The sequence below is a fragment of the Trachypithecus francoisi genome, unplaced genomic scaffold (genome assembly GCF_009764315.1).
Source record: "Trachypithecus francoisi isolate TF-2019V2 unplaced genomic scaffold, Tfra_2.0 Lachesis_group13, whole genome shotgun sequence".
Lineage (NCBI taxonomy): Eukaryota > Metazoa > Chordata > Mammalia > Primates > Cercopithecidae > Trachypithecus > Trachypithecus francoisi.
This window is the reverse complement of record NW_022681458.1, coordinates 51,249,182-51,266,814: the sequence shown is the minus strand read 5'-3', so window position 1 is coordinate 51,266,814 and position 17,633 is coordinate 51,249,182. Positions and strand designations below refer to the sequence as shown.

At 41.8% G+C, this 17,633-nt stretch overlaps 1 protein-coding gene across 4 annotated transcripts in view; it reads left to right on the top strand.

Annotated features, from left to right (window-relative positions):
* MFSD6 (major facilitator superfamily domain containing 6) overlaps positions 1-17,633 on the top strand; it is an 86,648-nt gene that overhangs the window by 42,717 nt on the left and 26,298 nt on the right. The gene's annotated exons all lie outside the window — the stretch shown is intronic.

Below are 17,633 nucleotides of genomic sequence, written 5' to 3'. Positions count from 1 at the left end.
CAAAAACAACAACAGCAACAACAACAACAACAACAACAACAACAAAAAACTCTAATCTTAAAAATTATAATTATGGGATAATATTATAAAAAATAGTAGTTATACTACCATTTAATTGCTTATTACATATAAAATACTTACAAAAGCATGGTGCTAAATGCTTTTCCTATAAACCTTTATTTAATCTTTTTAACAGTCTTGTGAGTTAGGCATTGTTATGTCCATTTTAGAGATGAGAATTGTAGAGGGATTAAGTTTCCCATGACGACACAGCCAGTGAGTAATGAACATAGGATTTAAATCCCAAAGTCATATTCTCAGCTGCTACCTTATAGCTTCATAGGCACGGGGTTAGATTAGCAACTATTTTGTTCCTTTATGCAACCCAGTCTCACCTCTTAGTCTTCCTCATTTCTGCTTTGAATGACCAATGTCTGGTACCACTTTTTCAATGGTTTCAACCACCCTCCTGTGTCTCTTCCTGGTGAGATCGCCATCCCTTTAAAGTGCCCCCACTTCCCCAAATTATTCCTTTTACCCCCAGTGAAACTCTTATTCCTTCTGGGTTAGCTCCTCTTAGCAGTGTTAGGATGAGAGTAATGTGATTAAACTAACTTGTACTGAATATAAGTGTCAAAAACTAATGTTTCTAATGATGACCATGTATCATTTAGGAAGAATTAATTTACAATTAAATATTGTGTTCATTCAATATTTCTTTAAAGAAGACCTTATTAAATGATTAGTGACTGTTCTAGGGATGCAGTGTTGAATATGACAGACATATCCCTCTCTCATGGAGCTCATGTTCTGTTGGAGGTGGAAGACAGTAAAACAGAAAAGAAAATGTCAGATGCTGCAGAAATGTTAGGTTAGGTGCCTGTGGCATTGGGAGTGGACATAAAATGGATAAAAGCAAGAGTTCTTCTGAGCAGGACCTTGCGTAGCTGGAATGAGGGAGAGGAGTTATATTATGGATTAGGTACCAGATGAGTACTGGTGCCATTTACCAAGGAAAAGAACCCAGGAAGAGAGGTGTGGTTTCTCGGTAGGGGAAGAGGATCCTGGAGTTTGGAACTTGTGGAATTCCTATGAGATGGGGAAGATGCCCATTGGAAAGTTGCATTGGTAAGCCCAGATCTTGAAGAAAGGATGAAGTTGGAGATGTCTTTCAGGAAACATTGGCATGTAGAGAACAGCTCCATCCCATGATTTGATGTTTTCTGTAACTACCTTCTTCCTCCCCTCTATTCCCCTTTTGTATTTTCACCTGGTCAATCCATTTTGGGAACTCTTCTTCAAAGAAGGAACATGTCATTATCAGTGTTACTTCTGAAAGCAGTGCCATATAGCAGGGCTGTTGGGAAGAGACAAATTCAGTACTTCTAACGTGGGCATGAAAATTACATCCTAACATCAGAACCTGAAGTGTTGGATGAAGATATCATTGATCTTCCTTTAATGTTACTCACTGAAAACTCAAGGACTTTTATCCTAGACCCTCCATTTTCCCTTTGGGCATTTCCGTGGGACTGGAGAAGCACAGAACGGAAGGGAATATGTTGCCCCAAATAGCCTAATGACTTAGGTGTCACTGTCTGTACCTTGGGCTTATCTGGTAAGTGCAATGTAAACTGAGAAAGAAAACAAACCAAGACTTGACCAGCAAACAAATCAATTATTATCATACATGTCAGAGAGTGGCATTGTTTTATATTGCCTTACCTCAGAAATGCTACGGTACCTAGAATATATTTCACAGAGAAGATTCTTGTATCTTTTATAGGGAAAATGTTTGTGTTCAATTTCCTAATTAGACTAAATCAGTCCTTGTTTTAATTTCCAGATCACCAGTAAAATTATTGTAGGCCTCTCAATTTATAGTTTTAACTAACATTTTTATTGTTAACGATAATCTCAGAAAACAGTTGTTTTATTACATCCATTTTACAGTGGCTTAATGAGAGCCTGATACCCTCCATTGATGGAAAGATCAAATTAACTCCTTGTGATCCTGGGATAGAGTACCTGAGAGCCTGCAGCCACGGTTCACGGAGCCCCTGGGGAGGTTTCCAGTTGTGTTAGAGAGTGCAGGTATTAAAGGTAGAGATGAGAAGCATGTTTCTGTGGAATGAATGGTGTCCCGCACCTCCTTTGTATATTCAAGTCCTGACCCCCAATGTGATGCTGTTTAGAGATGGGGTCTTTGGGAGGTAATTAAGTTTAGAGGTCATGAGAATAGGGCCCTTATAATGGAGTTAGTGCCCTTATAAGAATACATACTAGAGAGTTTGCTTGTGTACGATTCTTTTTCTCTTTCTTTACCCTTCCCTCTTCCCCTCTGCCACCCTCCCTCTGCCATATGAGGACACTGTGAGAAGGTGGTCATCTATAAGCCAGGAAGAGACCCCTCACCAGAACCAAGACATACTGGTATCCTATTCTCAGATTCCCAGCTCCAGAACTATAAGAAATAAATGTCTATTGCTTAACCCACCAGTTTATGGCATATTGTCATGGCAGCCCAAGCAAATTAATACATATGTCTAAATAGAGCAAGGAGAGCCTGAGGCAGGTATAGAGGGATGGGATCCCCAAAGATTCTAAGAGTCAGAAGATGCTAGAATAGGGACCTATGGCCTAACATAGTGGGATGATGGTAGGAGTGAGTCCAGCAATGGCAAACTTGTATTTTTCTGTATGTATATGCGTTCCTGGTAGCATGTGTGTTGGTTAAGCAGATCCACCATGCAAGCCTGGAAAGGAACAGATTTGCTGTTTGCCCAAAGTCCCTTCTGAGTGGTGGAGCTGGAGACTTTAGCCCAGGTTGTCTAGTTTATAACCTCATGCTCTTTTGTATATATTAGACACTAATATTGGTATCATCAAAATAGAGACTTGTATCATTGCTATTTTATTACTATTAAGTTATTAATTACTATGACTTTCATTACTATTATTACTATTAAGTTATTCATAACTCTATTAATTAAATTTTATTAGAAATCTAATATATTTCAAACACAGGTATAATATTACAACATCTTCGTGAAACAAGATTTTAAGGTTAAATGATCACTACTTTTTGTGTGTATGAAAGAAAGCACCTTCTAAATTTCCCTGCAAGGTTTCTGATCCGGCTGAGGGAGGCTCTGCTGGCCATGGGAGGGGCATAGGATTTGACAGCAGAAGACCTGGTTGAGTCTTGCTTCTGCAGTTTGTTGATCTGCACGACCCTGGCAACTTGGTGAACCTTTCAGGGCCTTGGTTTCATCAGCTGTAAAAGAGGATTAATAACAATCCTTATCCTTCCTGTTTCAGAAGGTTATTGGCAGAAATACATGAGATACAAAGTGGAAAAAATGCTTAAAAAATTGGAGAACATTATAGAATTGTTAGTGTGGAGGGTGGGCACAGTGCGGGGCATCGTGCAGAGGTCTGAGATTGCTGGAGCTGATGCCCTTTCTTCCTTAATGTCACAAAGGACAGGAGTGGTTGGAAAAAAACTATATCAGTTACAGTTCCTCATTTAAAAACACAATAGAGCTCACTTTGGGAGGCCGAGGCGGGCGGATCACAAGGTCAGGAGATCGAGACCACGGTGAAACCCCGTCTCTACTAAAAATACAAAAAATTAGCCGGGCACAGTGGCGGGCGCCTGTAGTCCCAGCTACTCAGGAGGCTGAGGCAGGAGAATGGCGTGAACCCGGGAGGCGGAGCTTGCAGTGAGCTGAGATTGCGCCACTGCACTCCAGCCTGGGCGACAGAGCGAGACTCTGTCTCAAAAAAAAAAAAAAAAACCAGAATAGAGCAAAATTTCTAGCCATAAAAGTTCAAGTTGACAGGTTTGAGGTAGGAAGGGGTTTACTGTAATTGTATTTACTCTGCATTTTTTTTTTTTTTTTTTTTTGAGACTGAGTCTCACTCTGTCACCCAGGCTGGAGTGCAGTGGCACAATCTTGGCTCACTGCAACCTCCGCCTCCCGGATTCAAGCAGTTCTCCTGTGTCAGCCTCCCTTGTAGCTGGGATTACAGGCATACACCACCATGCCCAGCTAATTTTTATATTTTTAGTAGAGATGGGGTTTCACCATGTTGATCAGGCTAGTCTCAAACTCCTGACCTCAAGTGATCTACCTGCCTCGGCCTCCCGAAGTGCTAGGATAATAGGCGTGAGCCACCATGCCCGGCCTACTCTACTTTTTTCCTTACTTGAAAAATCCATGACTTAAATTTCACTTCAGAGAGAGAAGGTGTTTAGCATTGTGAGTGGGAACTACTTTGACTTCAGTCTGAGTGCTAGTGGATGTTCAGGAACGACAGAGAGGGAGATGACCCTAAAGCCAGTGATGCCTCTGGCCTGGCTCAGACTCTTCATAGTGGGATCTGTGGAGCTGCATCAGGAATTGAGGAATGGAAATGATCGGGGATCCTTTCAACCCACTGGTGGGATGAGCCCCGCTCCGGGAACTCCCTGGCTGCTCTAGGAACCTGCAGGGCTGATAGCACGGCCTAAGCCCAAGAGGGAGACTCTGGACAGCCCTGTCCCTGCCATTCTCTCTGTCCTGTTCACACCCCTCTCCTTTTGTAATCCTGTGTATGGTGCCCCACCCCCTCAAGGCAAGCATCCACTTCTGGTTATCTGGTTTCAAAGTCTGCCTGCTTGATGCAACTCATGTCCAGCTGCAGGTAAGAGGTGGAAACCGTGGTTCACCCTTCGTCCTGCCTCAGCATCGATACCTGCAGTTTCTGTGGCTACCTCAGTGGAAATGATCTTTCAGCGCATTTCTTCTCACAACACAGAATTTTGCTTCTGGGTAAGCTTTTCTCCTGTGATCCAGGATATTGGACAGCTGTTGAGTGGCATTTGCTTTTCTACTTTCATCTTACCTCAGTCTTCCCAATGACTTGTCAAAGTTTAAAATGTCAGCTGTCTTCTGATGCCAACATAAACATTCATCCAGCTTCCTTAATCCAAGCGCACAGCTGAATTCAGAAGTCTATCTACACTAACAGTGCCAGTCTGTTTCTTATGGTCCAATCCAGAGGAATTTCCTTAAGCCCTTGTCTAGGTTTGATTTCACATAGGGACCTTGGAGTATGGAAAATAGCACATTGCTATTACCTACTGAAAGAGCATGGTCTGGCAGGGGGATGGGGACCTTGACCTTCCACTGGCCAACTGGCTTTGTGGCCCCAGTCCACCCCTCTGGCCCTCTCCTTCCTTGTCTCTGTGAAAAGAGTGAACTGGATGCTATGGCTCCTTTCAGTTCTGACTCTAATGATCTAACTTTCTTTGGCTGATTTTAGTATGTGAAAAAAACCACCTAGCAGACCCCACTTCTTCCTGTTGGCCTCCTATCCCCAGGACTCAGACTTTGAGTGGTTTTTGCTGACAAGTCAAAAATGTGCACGAAGCCATTCAAATAGACCATCTAGCCAGTGATAGGGGATGTGATTTATGATAGCAGTTGCTGGGATCTACATAGAGAATTTTATTTCCTTAAAGCCAACTGACCTGAGTGGAAGTTGGGACCGCAAATCTCAGACACTTCCGCATGTACTGGCTCAGGCAGAATTGGTAAAAGATGTGGCTGTTCTCGCTGAAATATTTGCATTTAATTTAATGGTAGCTTGCATATTTGCACAGTGTTTTGCAGGGTTTTTTTTACATGCTTGTTTAATCTTTTCAAAACTCCATAGTATAACCAAAGCAGTTATGACCACTCCTGAGAAAGTCCACCTCAACTATGCATGTGCCCTGGATGCCACCACCTCGGCTAGCGTGCAGCATATACCCCACCATGCTGCCCATTTAAAAACCAGATTAATTAGCACTGTTTGTGAAGGCTTTTCATTTGACCTCAACCACTGGAAAAGCAAATAGTGATTCATGAAATAAAGTAAATGAGTAAATATGGTCAGATTAGGCTGTACAAAATGCAAAGAGTCCTCCTCTAAGGAGACAGCCTCACTGTGACTCTCCAGGCCCAGGGAAGCTGCCAGTGGTGTCACACACTCTATTGCTGATCTAGGGAGGAAGTGGCTCTGTAAAAAAATACTAGCATACTAGCATCCTTTACTCAAATTTGCTTGATGTTGGAGTTGTAAGTGACCTCAAAGGGCATTTTAATGGGCTGAATTGTGGCCCCTGAAGATCCATAACCCACACTACCTCAGAGTGCGACCATATTTAAAGTTAGTGTCTTTAAGGAGGTGTGAAATTAAAATCAGTCATTAGGGTCAGCCCTCATCCGTTATGAGCAGTGTCCTTGTGAGAAGAAGAGATTGGGGCCACAAATAGGCACAAGCAAAGATAGGAGATGACACAGGGAGAGGATGACTTGTCTGCAAGCCAACGAGAGGGGCCCTGGAGAAACCAACACTGCCAACACCTTGATTTTGGACTTTTGGCTCCCAGAACTGTGAGAAAATAAATTTCTGTTGTTGAAGCCACCCAGTCTGTGGTATTTGTTACAGCAGCCTTAGCAAACTAATACAGTCTTGTAGGCCTAGCTTCACCCTAGTTTTAGATTCCCTTCCCCCAAGTGCTCGACAGATGGTTATTAGCCTTTGCTTGGCCGCTTCTAGAGATACAGAACTTGCTATCTCCAAAGGCAGTGGAGGTCACTTGAGACTCTTTCAGTGGAAGTGGCAAAAAACCTTACCCAGAGTAACTTAAGTAAAATGGGGACTGTATTGTCCAATTGAGAAGTGCAGCAAATGACTAGAGGTGTAGCTTTAACTGGGTCTCATATGATGCGATCAGAATGTATCTCTCCCTCTATTAGCTCCCTCTCCTTTTGGGCAGGCTTACTCATGATGCCTGCGCTGGAGGTCCCAGGCAGCTCTAGGATCAAGCCCAGCTGAGAACAGAGAATCAGGCTCTCCCCTAGTTTCTGCTTAGCAGAAGGTAAAACAACAACATCTATTGTACTGGCTACTTCTGCTTAGCAGAAGGTAAAACAACAACATCTATTGTGCTGACTGCTCCCAAGTCTGACATAGAGAGTGGGTCCACTCCCTCTTCAGTAGAAAAGCCCTTCCCATCCTTGAGTCTCACCTGCGGTTTTGCTTCTCCAGCTCCCTAGGGGTTTCTCCCAGAACATCCTCCCTATTCTGGCTCCTTTCTCTTTTGTTTTCATCTGTGATCTCTTAGGATGTAATGCCCTTAACTGTACCCATTCCTGCCATGTCTGGCCACAGTCAGGAACAGCAGGATTAGTATCTGCTTTTGATTTGGTCGTGACATTCCTTCAACCTGAGTTTTGATGAACTTGTTCAGCTTCCTCAAATTTAACTTAGGGTCAAGTAAAATTCTTGAGGCCTTTTAAAAATTAACTGCTATGCACAATGTCAGTGATTCTTCTCAGGAAATTATAGTGTTTGCGTCATATGTATACCTAAGCCATATCCTAGGAAATTTTTAAACAAAATTGTGGGGGTGGGGGGGTGTGTGTGTACGTTCAGTCATTTAACTAAATAGAAAATATAACAACAAAACAGCATATTGTGTCTTCCAAGTCATTGGGTTCCATTAATCAAGGTTCTATTTTGCTTTAAACATCTCTACTTTTCTACCTGGGGGATACACACAACTTAAGAAACAAAAGAGATAAGCTAAAATAACAATGGAGAGATGTAAACGTGGTCACAACCCAGTGACCAGCACAGTGATCCTGCTGATGGTGACCACAGTTACACTCTTAGCTTATCAGTCATTTTAAAGAGTAAGAATCTGAACACAATAAAATGATTTCCGGCTAGTAGAGACTCAGACCCAAACTACTTTTGCCTTTTCTTTTTCTAGCAGAAACAATAGAAGGAAGTATTAGTAGCTGCAGAAAACATAAACAGCTAAATATTATTTCTAATTCACTCTCTGACATACAGTGTGATTCTTATGCTCTGTTCTACAAGGTTGGGTCAGTGGCCAGCCATACCTGCTGGCTGATAAAAGCTTGGTGGCTCCCAGGATCTCCTTGGTGATCTCTTCAGCTATGCTGTGGGACTACCACTGACTCTGAGCTTTGTGGCTTGTATCCTAGCTGTTACTCTTCTGGTGAGATAGGCTTGTGGTGAGCAGAACCCTGTTATCTGCTCAGCACATGTGCTGAAGTTCCATTGCACAGTGCTTCAGGATGCTCCAAATAAACAAACTGTAATCAGCTACTCATGGAGCTATTTATTGCTTGTCCACATAAATGAAAATATGTATTTTCAACCATAGCCTATTAATGTTAGTCAAAAATGTTGCAGAATATAGACATCTATTTTTAAATATATTTATAGACCTCTTTTAAAAGTCCATTCATTCTTTCACATACCCATCACTTATTCCTATACCATAATCAGATATCTTAAACGTACACACACTCACGTATGCACACATGTATATGTGCATAGTGTATATCCCTAGCGCTTAGCACAGAGTATGTTCAATAAGTATTTGTTAATTGATATTCTATTTGAAGTATTCATATTTTCTCTCCAGTTTGAGACTATTTACCAAGTGCCTGGTATGTGTCAAACACTGGGAATAAAACTGAGCCAGCATAATATGAAAGTCCTCACCCTGCATGGAGAATGCGGTCAGGTTGTAGGTGCACTGTTACAACCAAGATAAGTGTTGTGAGGAGAGGCATGTGATGCTGCAATCATGTATTAAAGGGGATGGACCAGGCATGAGATGGAGCTGGGTGAGAGCTGAAGAATGTCAAGACACAGAGACAGGTGGGGATGGTGGCCCAGTGAGTCCATTTGTCATCCCTGTGAGTGGGAGGACTGAGAGCCAGGCAGTGTTGTGCCAGACAAGGTGACAAGGAAAGATATTTTATAATAGAATCTTCTTTATGTCAGCAATTTTGATGCAGACGTTCCTACTGTATTACATAGACTTTCTGATGATCCATGCGGCCCTTGAAACAAACAAACACTCTTGTTAAGCCTGACACAGAACACCATTTTCTTTGTCCAGAAAGAAAATGATTATGGCAACACTATTTCCTGTGCCTTTCTTAACTGTTTAGACAACTATATGGTTTACTCACACCCAATCTCCCAAGAGTTTCAAAAGAAAGGAGTAATTTAAATATGAACTTAGCTAGAATGTTGTATGGTTTTGAAGCCAAAGTAGAAACCCAGACAGTTATCCCTTCAGGTTGAGAACCGGGGGTCAAACATCACACATCATTTAATGTGTCTGTTTATACTGCATGAAACACAGTGACTTGATGTCTGTTCATTCTTTGAGAAAGTAGACATGCACTTGGAAAAACATTCAGTATTTAGTAAAATCTCTCCCCTATCCCTTGGGCAGTCCCCCAATTCCTCTCCTTAGAGACCGTCCGTTATATGAGGTTCTAGTGTTGTATCCTTTTAGAGATACTCTGTTCATGTGTAAGTATGTAGCTGTATGTGTCACTTCCTTTTTCTGACAGAAATATTACAATACTATACTTACTATTCTGCAGTGTCTTTTACCTTGCTTTAAGTGACAAACAGTTCTGGAGGCTGGGAAGTGCAAGGTCAAAGTGTTGGCAGGTTCAGTGACTGGTAAAGGCCTTGTTCTCTGCCTCCCAGATAGCGCCTTGAAAGCTGTGTTCTCTCATGGCAGAAGGCAGAAGGGCAAAAGGGGGAAACAGCTCCCTTACCCCTCTTTTACCCACTCATGAGGGCTCCACTCTCATGACTCAATCACCTCCTTCATACTATCATCACATTGGTGAATAAGTTTCAACCTATGAATTTTGGAGGGGATACAGACATTTAAACTGTAGCATCTACAATCTGTGATTTCTACCAGTTTTAATTTTTTTTTTTAAGTGTGAAACATGAACCTTAAGATACTTTCAAAACAATCTGAGAGCAGAAGTCTTTTAATTTAAAAATTTAAAGGTTGCTTTTCCCATGCCTAATTTGACAGTAGTTTTTTTCCCCACCGTTTAAATCTTTATTATTATGTGATTATTAAAAAGTACATAACTCACTATACAAACTCAAAATCTACAGAAATATACTCCTTAGGCAATGAAGGGCCCTGTCACCACAGATTTCCAAGTTATCGTTGTTCAGGATTTGCTGTCTGTCTCCTTCTTGGTTTGTTTTTGTATTAATATAATGTGAATATGGATATTAATTGATTCCATATTGAATACACATGCAGACATTTTATGGAGAAATGGGAACAGAATAACCATTGTTTTAAGAGATTTACCTCATGGTTCTCAACAGGGGCCATTTAAAAATGTGCGTAGGAGCTATTTTAGTGTTTCAGACACTGGCATTTAGCACCCAAGGGTCAGGGATTTTAAACATCCCACAGTGAATGGTAGATCCCACACAATAAAGAATTGCACCATCCAAAATGATAGTAGCTTGTTGAGAAATACTGTTTTCATAAGAATAATGCTTCCTTTTGCCCTCATATTTTATCAGTTTATATAAGATTATATTAAATGATGTTACAGATTCATGGAGTACCTGAGCAAGGCAGGCTCTTTTTGAGTACAAAGAGGAAGAAGACATAGCCGTTGCCTCCCAGGGACTCAGTCTTTAGTGTGCAACAGACTGTGATGAGTCTTCTAATGGAAACAAAGAGTGTAGCGGAGGGACGGGGGGGATAGGAGGACTAATTATACCTGGAGACATCTTGGGAGGCTTCTTGGAAGGGATGATCCCTTTCAACAGTGGGACTCTCAAAATCAGAGGTACCAGTGCCCCGAGTCGTATCTTGGAAAAAGGGTGAGAGATGCTGTCAGCCCTGCTACTTCTAGGTAGGCGCTTGGTCTAAACATGAGCTGTGGCAGCTCCTGCCTATTGCTCAGGTCACTGATTCTGTGGCCATATCTCCTCTCCTCTCCTCTCTGGCCACTCTTGCCACCATTCTAGCATTAGAGGAGTGTACCATGATGTAACTCAGGCCACCTTCTTGGGATGGGAATCCCAAGGAATGCCAGCTATGATTCTTTCAAACCAGCCAGTCCTGGAGTGGGACACAGGATACAGGAGATGCCATGGAGAGAACAAAAAATGGGGAGAGAGGATGACAAGAGATTCCAGACAGTTACAGCAAAGCCCCATTCTGCTAGTCAGGGACAGAGAAATCCTGGCAGGATATCCATAGTAACATTATATCATGGAAGATAGCTGGGAGGAGGGGGACAGTTATGAGAAAACACATTTTCTAGACTAAGATGTAATTCTTTCAAGGCCTAAACCTTATATTTGAATTATTTTCTAAAGAGTTTGGATATATATTTTCTTACTCTCTTAAACTGACAATAGAGATCATTATCTTACTTAGGGCAACAGTGTGAATCAGTGATTATGTAGAAATAAGCTTCACTTCTGGGGAGGAGGGCACATCAAGTGCTTGTGCTGAGCACCGGAGTCTCCACTCTTAATCAGCAGCTGATGTCTGCCCACTCTGCCTACTCTAGGAAGACATCTATAACAATTCTGAAAAAAAAAAAATTTTTTTAGGGACAAGTTTATATAGGCCATAAAAGGATAATCTGGGACCAGGTGAATGGCTTATGCCTGTAATCCCAGCAACTTTGGGTGGCTGAGATAGGAGGATTGCTTGAGCCCAGGAGTTCATGACCAGCCTGGGCAACATAATGAGACTTTATGTCTACTAAAAATCAAGTTAGCTTGGCGTGGTGGTGCACACTTGTAGTCCCAGCTACTTAGGGGGCTGAGGTGGGATCACTTAGGCTCTGGTGGTCAAGGCTGCATTGAGCTGTGATGATGCTACTGTGCTCCAGCCTGGGCAACAGAGCAAGACCCTGTCTCAAATAAATAAATAAATAAAAATTAAAAATCTGAGAATTATGGAGCCCAACCTAAAGGTGCACCATATACTGTCTACCATACAGAAAACTTAATCCAGTTCATATATGAGGCAGTTCATATATATAGACTGTGCTCCAGGGATCTGGTGTCAACAACCAGCTCTTTTCATTAGGAAATCTAGTAAAAACTCAAGCCAGGTATAGCTGAGGAAATTGCCCAAGTGGTCTGTGACCTCTTTGAAACATTGCTTTTTGAATCTTGATTTGTTGCTGGTCTGTCTTCATCTCCCACCCTGGCCTCGAGCAACCTTGTATGCATTGGTGTGCGTGCATCTTTGTGTGAGGGCTTGCAACACAAATTGTAGACAATTGTAAGTCTAACTGCAAATATCCAACTTCCAAGTGATAAAAAACAATCTTCATCCAGGGGCTTTCATTTGTATCCAGTGTATTATTATAATTATTTTGGGAAGTTTTGTTTCTCTGCCAGAGGTTTTGCAAAATGCTTGTTGCCATCAGTCATTAGATGAGTATAGGTTCTCTGGTGGTGCTGCTCTTTTGCCTCTCAGATCTGGGCATTGTAGGATAACTCCACTTAGGTCTTTCTTTGCTGCTCACACCCTGGGTTGTTTCTGGAATAATACCCAGACTGTATCTGGACTGGAAAAGTTCCCTTCTTTCTTCAGAAATCCTTAGACTACAATCCTTCTTGTGTCTTTCAATCACCCTGTCTGGCCACAGATGCTTGCTATTCTATGCTGAACCCTTGTTCGCTTTGTTTCCTCTGCCTGTGATGCTCTTTCTGCCCTCGTTGGCCAACCACTTCTAATTCAGGTGGCCTCAACCCCCAGGGTCAGCTAAGGGTCTCTCCTGTGTGGTCCCATTGCACTCTTTGGATATCTCTTAGTGTATTATATTTAACTTATTTGTTTATGTGTTTGTCTCCCCCACTAGGCTGCAAGTCCCTTGAAGACAAGGTAGATTTCCTCTTCATTTTTATTCCCCTCACAGTATATGGTACATAGTGGCATCTTAATAAATGTTTATTAAGCAAAATTTATGTTCATTGTGGTTTTTAGTGGCTCTTGGTGGGAGTGGGGGAGGGTGAATTTAGCCATATTATAGTTGGTTAAATTTAGAAAAGTAGGGTCTCACAACTAACTACACTGTTAGGAATTACAGAATGACTCATCATTCATTGTATCTATATCTTAACATTCTTGAAAAAACTACCAGTTTTATTATAACCACAAATCAGCTTAAACTGCTAATACTGTGAATTGTGCTTATATAAGAAATTAGAATCTGTAAGAATTTTTTTCTCCTACTCTTGTATTTTGCTCGAATACAGGATAAAAATGACTGGCAGGTGATTTGGGTTTTCCACAGTGTAGTGTTTTCTGCTGCATCATTTGCTTCTTATCAGTTGTGTTCCTCTTTATAGATAATTTCACTTTACCAACCACCGGTTCTAAAATTGCCTTTGTTTCTTGTCTATTTTTATTACTACTGACTTCCTATTCTGAAATAGGACAGTCATGTTGTTTTTGAGTTTTATCATTATAGGTGTTCAGTAGGTATCTGTATCTCGTCGAGAGACTTTTTTTTTTTTTTTTCAGTGTCTTGTATTTCCAGACATCAGTGCCCAGGAAAATTCTAGGACCCTGAACATGTGCTCATATTCAGCATAAAAAGGAATTTGATTGTCTAGAAAATGATCCAGTAAAATACACTTTAAATTCCTTTATATTAGCAAATCCCTAACTTTATGAGAGTGAATGTGTTCATTTGTTTGGGTTACCGTAACAAAGTACCACAGTCTGAGTGGCTTAAAAAACAGAAGTGGTGGCTCACGCCTGTAGTCCCAGTACTTTGGGAGGCCGAGGCAGGTGGATCACTTTAGGTCTGGAGTTCAAGACCAGCCTGGCCAACATAGTGAAAGCCTATCTCTACTAAAAATACAAAAATTGGCCAGACGTGGTAGCATGCACCTGTAATCCCAGCTGCTTGGGAGGCTGAGGCAAGAGAATCACTTGAATCCGGGAGGCGGAGGTTGTAGTGAGCCAAGATCATGCCATTGCAAAGCAAAACAAAACAAAACAAAACAAATGGAAGTTTGTTTCTTCACAGTTATGGAGGCAAAAAGTCCAAGACTGTCAGCAGGGTTGGTTACTTCTGAGGGCCTCTCTCTTTGGCTTAGGAATTTTTACTTCTTCCCTTGTGCCTGTTTGTGTCCTAATCTCTTCTTGTAAAAACAACAGTTATATTGGATTAGGACCTATCCATATGACATCATTACCTCTTCTAAGGCCCTGTTTCCAAATACAGTCACATTTTGAGATACTGAGGGTTAGAACTTAGGACTTCAACACATGAACTGGGGGAACACGTGGTTCAGTCATAACAGTGCGTACTGTGGCAGTTTAAATACCCCATTCTGATACCGAAGTACTTTTCAGTAACTATTCAGAAAATATATGTGTACTTCTTTGCCTTTTCATAGATCCAAATGCTGTCTTTCTTTCTGCTCACAGTTTTACCCTTGCTGATTTCTTGAAGCCACTGGCTTCCCAAAATGGTTGATGAGTAAGGAGTGTGAATGCTCCTGTCTTTTGGAATACTAGGATAAAAGTTTTGTCAGAAACCAAAGGGTATTTACTTGGATACTTTAAGATGATGATGATGATGATGATGATGAATCAATTTTTGAGTGCTTATATTGGGCGAATCATTGTGTCATCGTTTTCACAACAAACCTACAGAATACATGTTTTTATCCCCACTTGATATATGAGGAAACTGAGGCTCAAAGAGATGAAGTAACCTTGACCTGGATACTTCTTATTTTGTGTTTTATTTTTTAGGGTACCTGTTTGCTCCTAAAGGACTATCAATTGTGAAAGTAGAAATATGGGAAAGAAGTGAAGGCTATAGGAAATTCATAGCCACTCAGCTTTTTGGTGGCAATCTGAGACCTAAGGGTCCCAGAAGTTGTGAAGCAGTCACTCTAGTAACTGAATTCCATCTGGGGAGAGGTTTGAAGGCAAAGCACAATCTATCTCCTAAACTGGATCAATTGACACTGGGTTATTTTAAGCCAGGAGTTTTGGACTATGGCCTGGATTGAATTACGGTTGTCATGGCAACCCTGATTCAGAGGCGGGCTCAAAAGATAGCTTCAGGATAGGCAATTTATGAACACTAGGAAAGTGGATTACCAAAATTGTTTTATGATGGGATTATATGACAGTGTTACTGGGGACAGCTTGGAATGAGTTAGACCACTGGTTCTCCACCCTGGTTCAGTAAGAGAACAACCTGGGGAACTTTCAAAATGCCTGGGTTTCAACCGTGGAGATCTTTATTGAGATAGGTGTGGGCCTTGGCATCGGTAGTTGTAAACAGTTACTAGAGTAAATCTGATGTCTAGGCAAGGTTAAGAATGAAGGAGCTGGCTCATGCCTGTAATTCCAGTATTTTGGGAGGCCGAGTGGGCGGACCACCTGAGGTCAGGAGTTTGAGACCAACCTGGCCAACATAGCGAAACCCCATCTCTACTAAAAATACAGAAATTAGCTGGGCGTGGTGGCACATGCCTGTAATCCCAGCTATCAGGAGGCTGAAGCGGGAGAACTGCTTGAACCTGGGAGGCAGAGGTTGCACTGAGCCGAGATCATGCCATTGCACTCTAGCCTCGGCAACAGAGCGAGACTCTGTCTCAAAAAAGGAAAAAGAGTTAAGGAGTGAGGACAAGTCAATGGCAGGCTGTGGCCCACTGACAAAATCCGGCCTGCTGCCTGCTTTCATGTGGCCCGTGAACTAAGAATGCTAGTTTCTACATTTTTAAATGGTTGAAAAAAATCACAAGAAGAATAAGATTTTGTGACACATGAAAATTATTTTATGAAATCCGCATTTCAGTGTTCATAATTCAGCTCTCGTTGGAACATGGCCATACTCATTCATTTACATATTGCCTGTGGCTGCTTTCATGCTACAGCAGCAGAGCTGAGGAGTTGTCACAGAGACCATGTAGCTTGTGAAGCCTAAACTGTTTTAATGTGTGGTCCTTTATAGAAAAATGTTTGCTGACCCCTGAGTTAGGCTAAAGAGAGGCCATCCACGGGGCTGGCTTAGAATTTGTAAAAAGAGGCACAGGTTTGTATAACTTGTGTGTTCATGTAGTATATTTTGCATTTTAATTTCTTGTGGCTTTTTTTCCCCCTAGCAGAGGGAAATTGATGAATCTAGAGCAAGTTTGTTCAATAAAATTTTCATTAAAGCAGATTGAAACATACTTTTCTTTTTTTTTTTTTTTTTTTGAGACGGAGTCTTGCTCTGTCGCCCAGGCTGGAGTGCAGTGGCCGATCTCAGCTCACTGCAAGCTCCGCCTCCCGGGTTTACGCCATTCTCCTGCCTCAGCCTCCCGAGTAGCTGGGACTACAGGCGCCCGCCACCTCGCCCGGCTAGGTTTTTTTTAGTAGAGACGGGGTTATGGTCTCGATCTCCTGACCTCGTGATCCGCCCCTCTCGGCCTCCCAAAGTGCTGGGATTACAGGCTTGAGCCACCGCGCCCGGCCGAAACATACTTTTCTCCTCAAAACACGCAAGTACAAAGAACATACTGTCCATAGAACAAGATGACCCAGACTTTTTGTAATACTTCACTGAGAATCTGCTAAATCTCTCTAATACCTATTGCCTATTTCATCCTCACCCCTCAACCTTTTCTTTTTTGTATTTTTTTCATCTTTCTTTTCCATATGTGAGATTAGTGATAGCTCGGTGTCTGAGAGCATTTCCCTTTCTTGATTCAGTGTTGGGAAAAAGGAAACAGTGTTCATAGGAATGATTTTTTTTTTTTTTTTTTTTTTGAGACAGGGTCTTGCTCTGTTTCCCAGGCTGGAGTACAGTGGTGCAGTGGTGGGATTATGGCTCAGGGCAGCCTAGACCTCCCAGGCTCAAGCGATCCTACCTAAGCCTCCCAAGTAGCTGGGACTATAGGTGTGCGCCACGAAGTCTGGCTAATTGTTTTTTTTCTTGGTAGAGACGGGGTCTCACTATGTTGCCCAGGCTGGCCTTAAACTCTTGGATTCAAGTGATCCTCCTGCCTCAACCTCCCTGGGTGCTCAGATTACAGGCATGAGCCAACACAGTCAGTCAGGGATGATTTTAACATAAAAAGCAAGATTAGGAAAATAGCACTGATTGTCATGTTGGCTTATTTCTTTTACCTTTTACTTTTCATCAAATTGGATTCAGAAAACAGAGCATTAAGGTTAGGAAAATTAACAGAAAATAGAAAACAAGGGAGAAAGATAAATCCCTACCATTAGGGTGTGTTTTTGTGCAGAGAAGTAGCCACTCTTTCCTTCCAAACCAGCCCATCCAGTTCAGAATGAGAGATTGAAACCTTGTGCTTGGGTGCAGCACTTTCGGCCTTTGCTTATTTTATTTCTACTTATACTTTTGGTAGTGGTAATGGTGGGGGTGGGAGAATGCAAGAGGTTGGTGTATATTTATTAGTTTTATAAACATACAATACCATGGATTTTTTAAAAGATGAACATGTATCCATTGAACTGATAGGAGAAACTATTTGATTTCCAAATAGTTGATAGTAGTGAATGAATGATCGTTTTCAATGACCTTGAGAGTCTCCCTGTGAAACTGCTTGGTGTCTTGGGTACTGTGAGCAAGGCCACATTCATGTTTACATATTCTCATTTTTATCCTTCCTTCCCCCATTACAGTGAAGTGGCTACAATCCCAGGCATATTTCTTCTACAGCCACCTGGAAGGAAGCCAGTAATGTCATTACAGATGGCAATGTGCCCA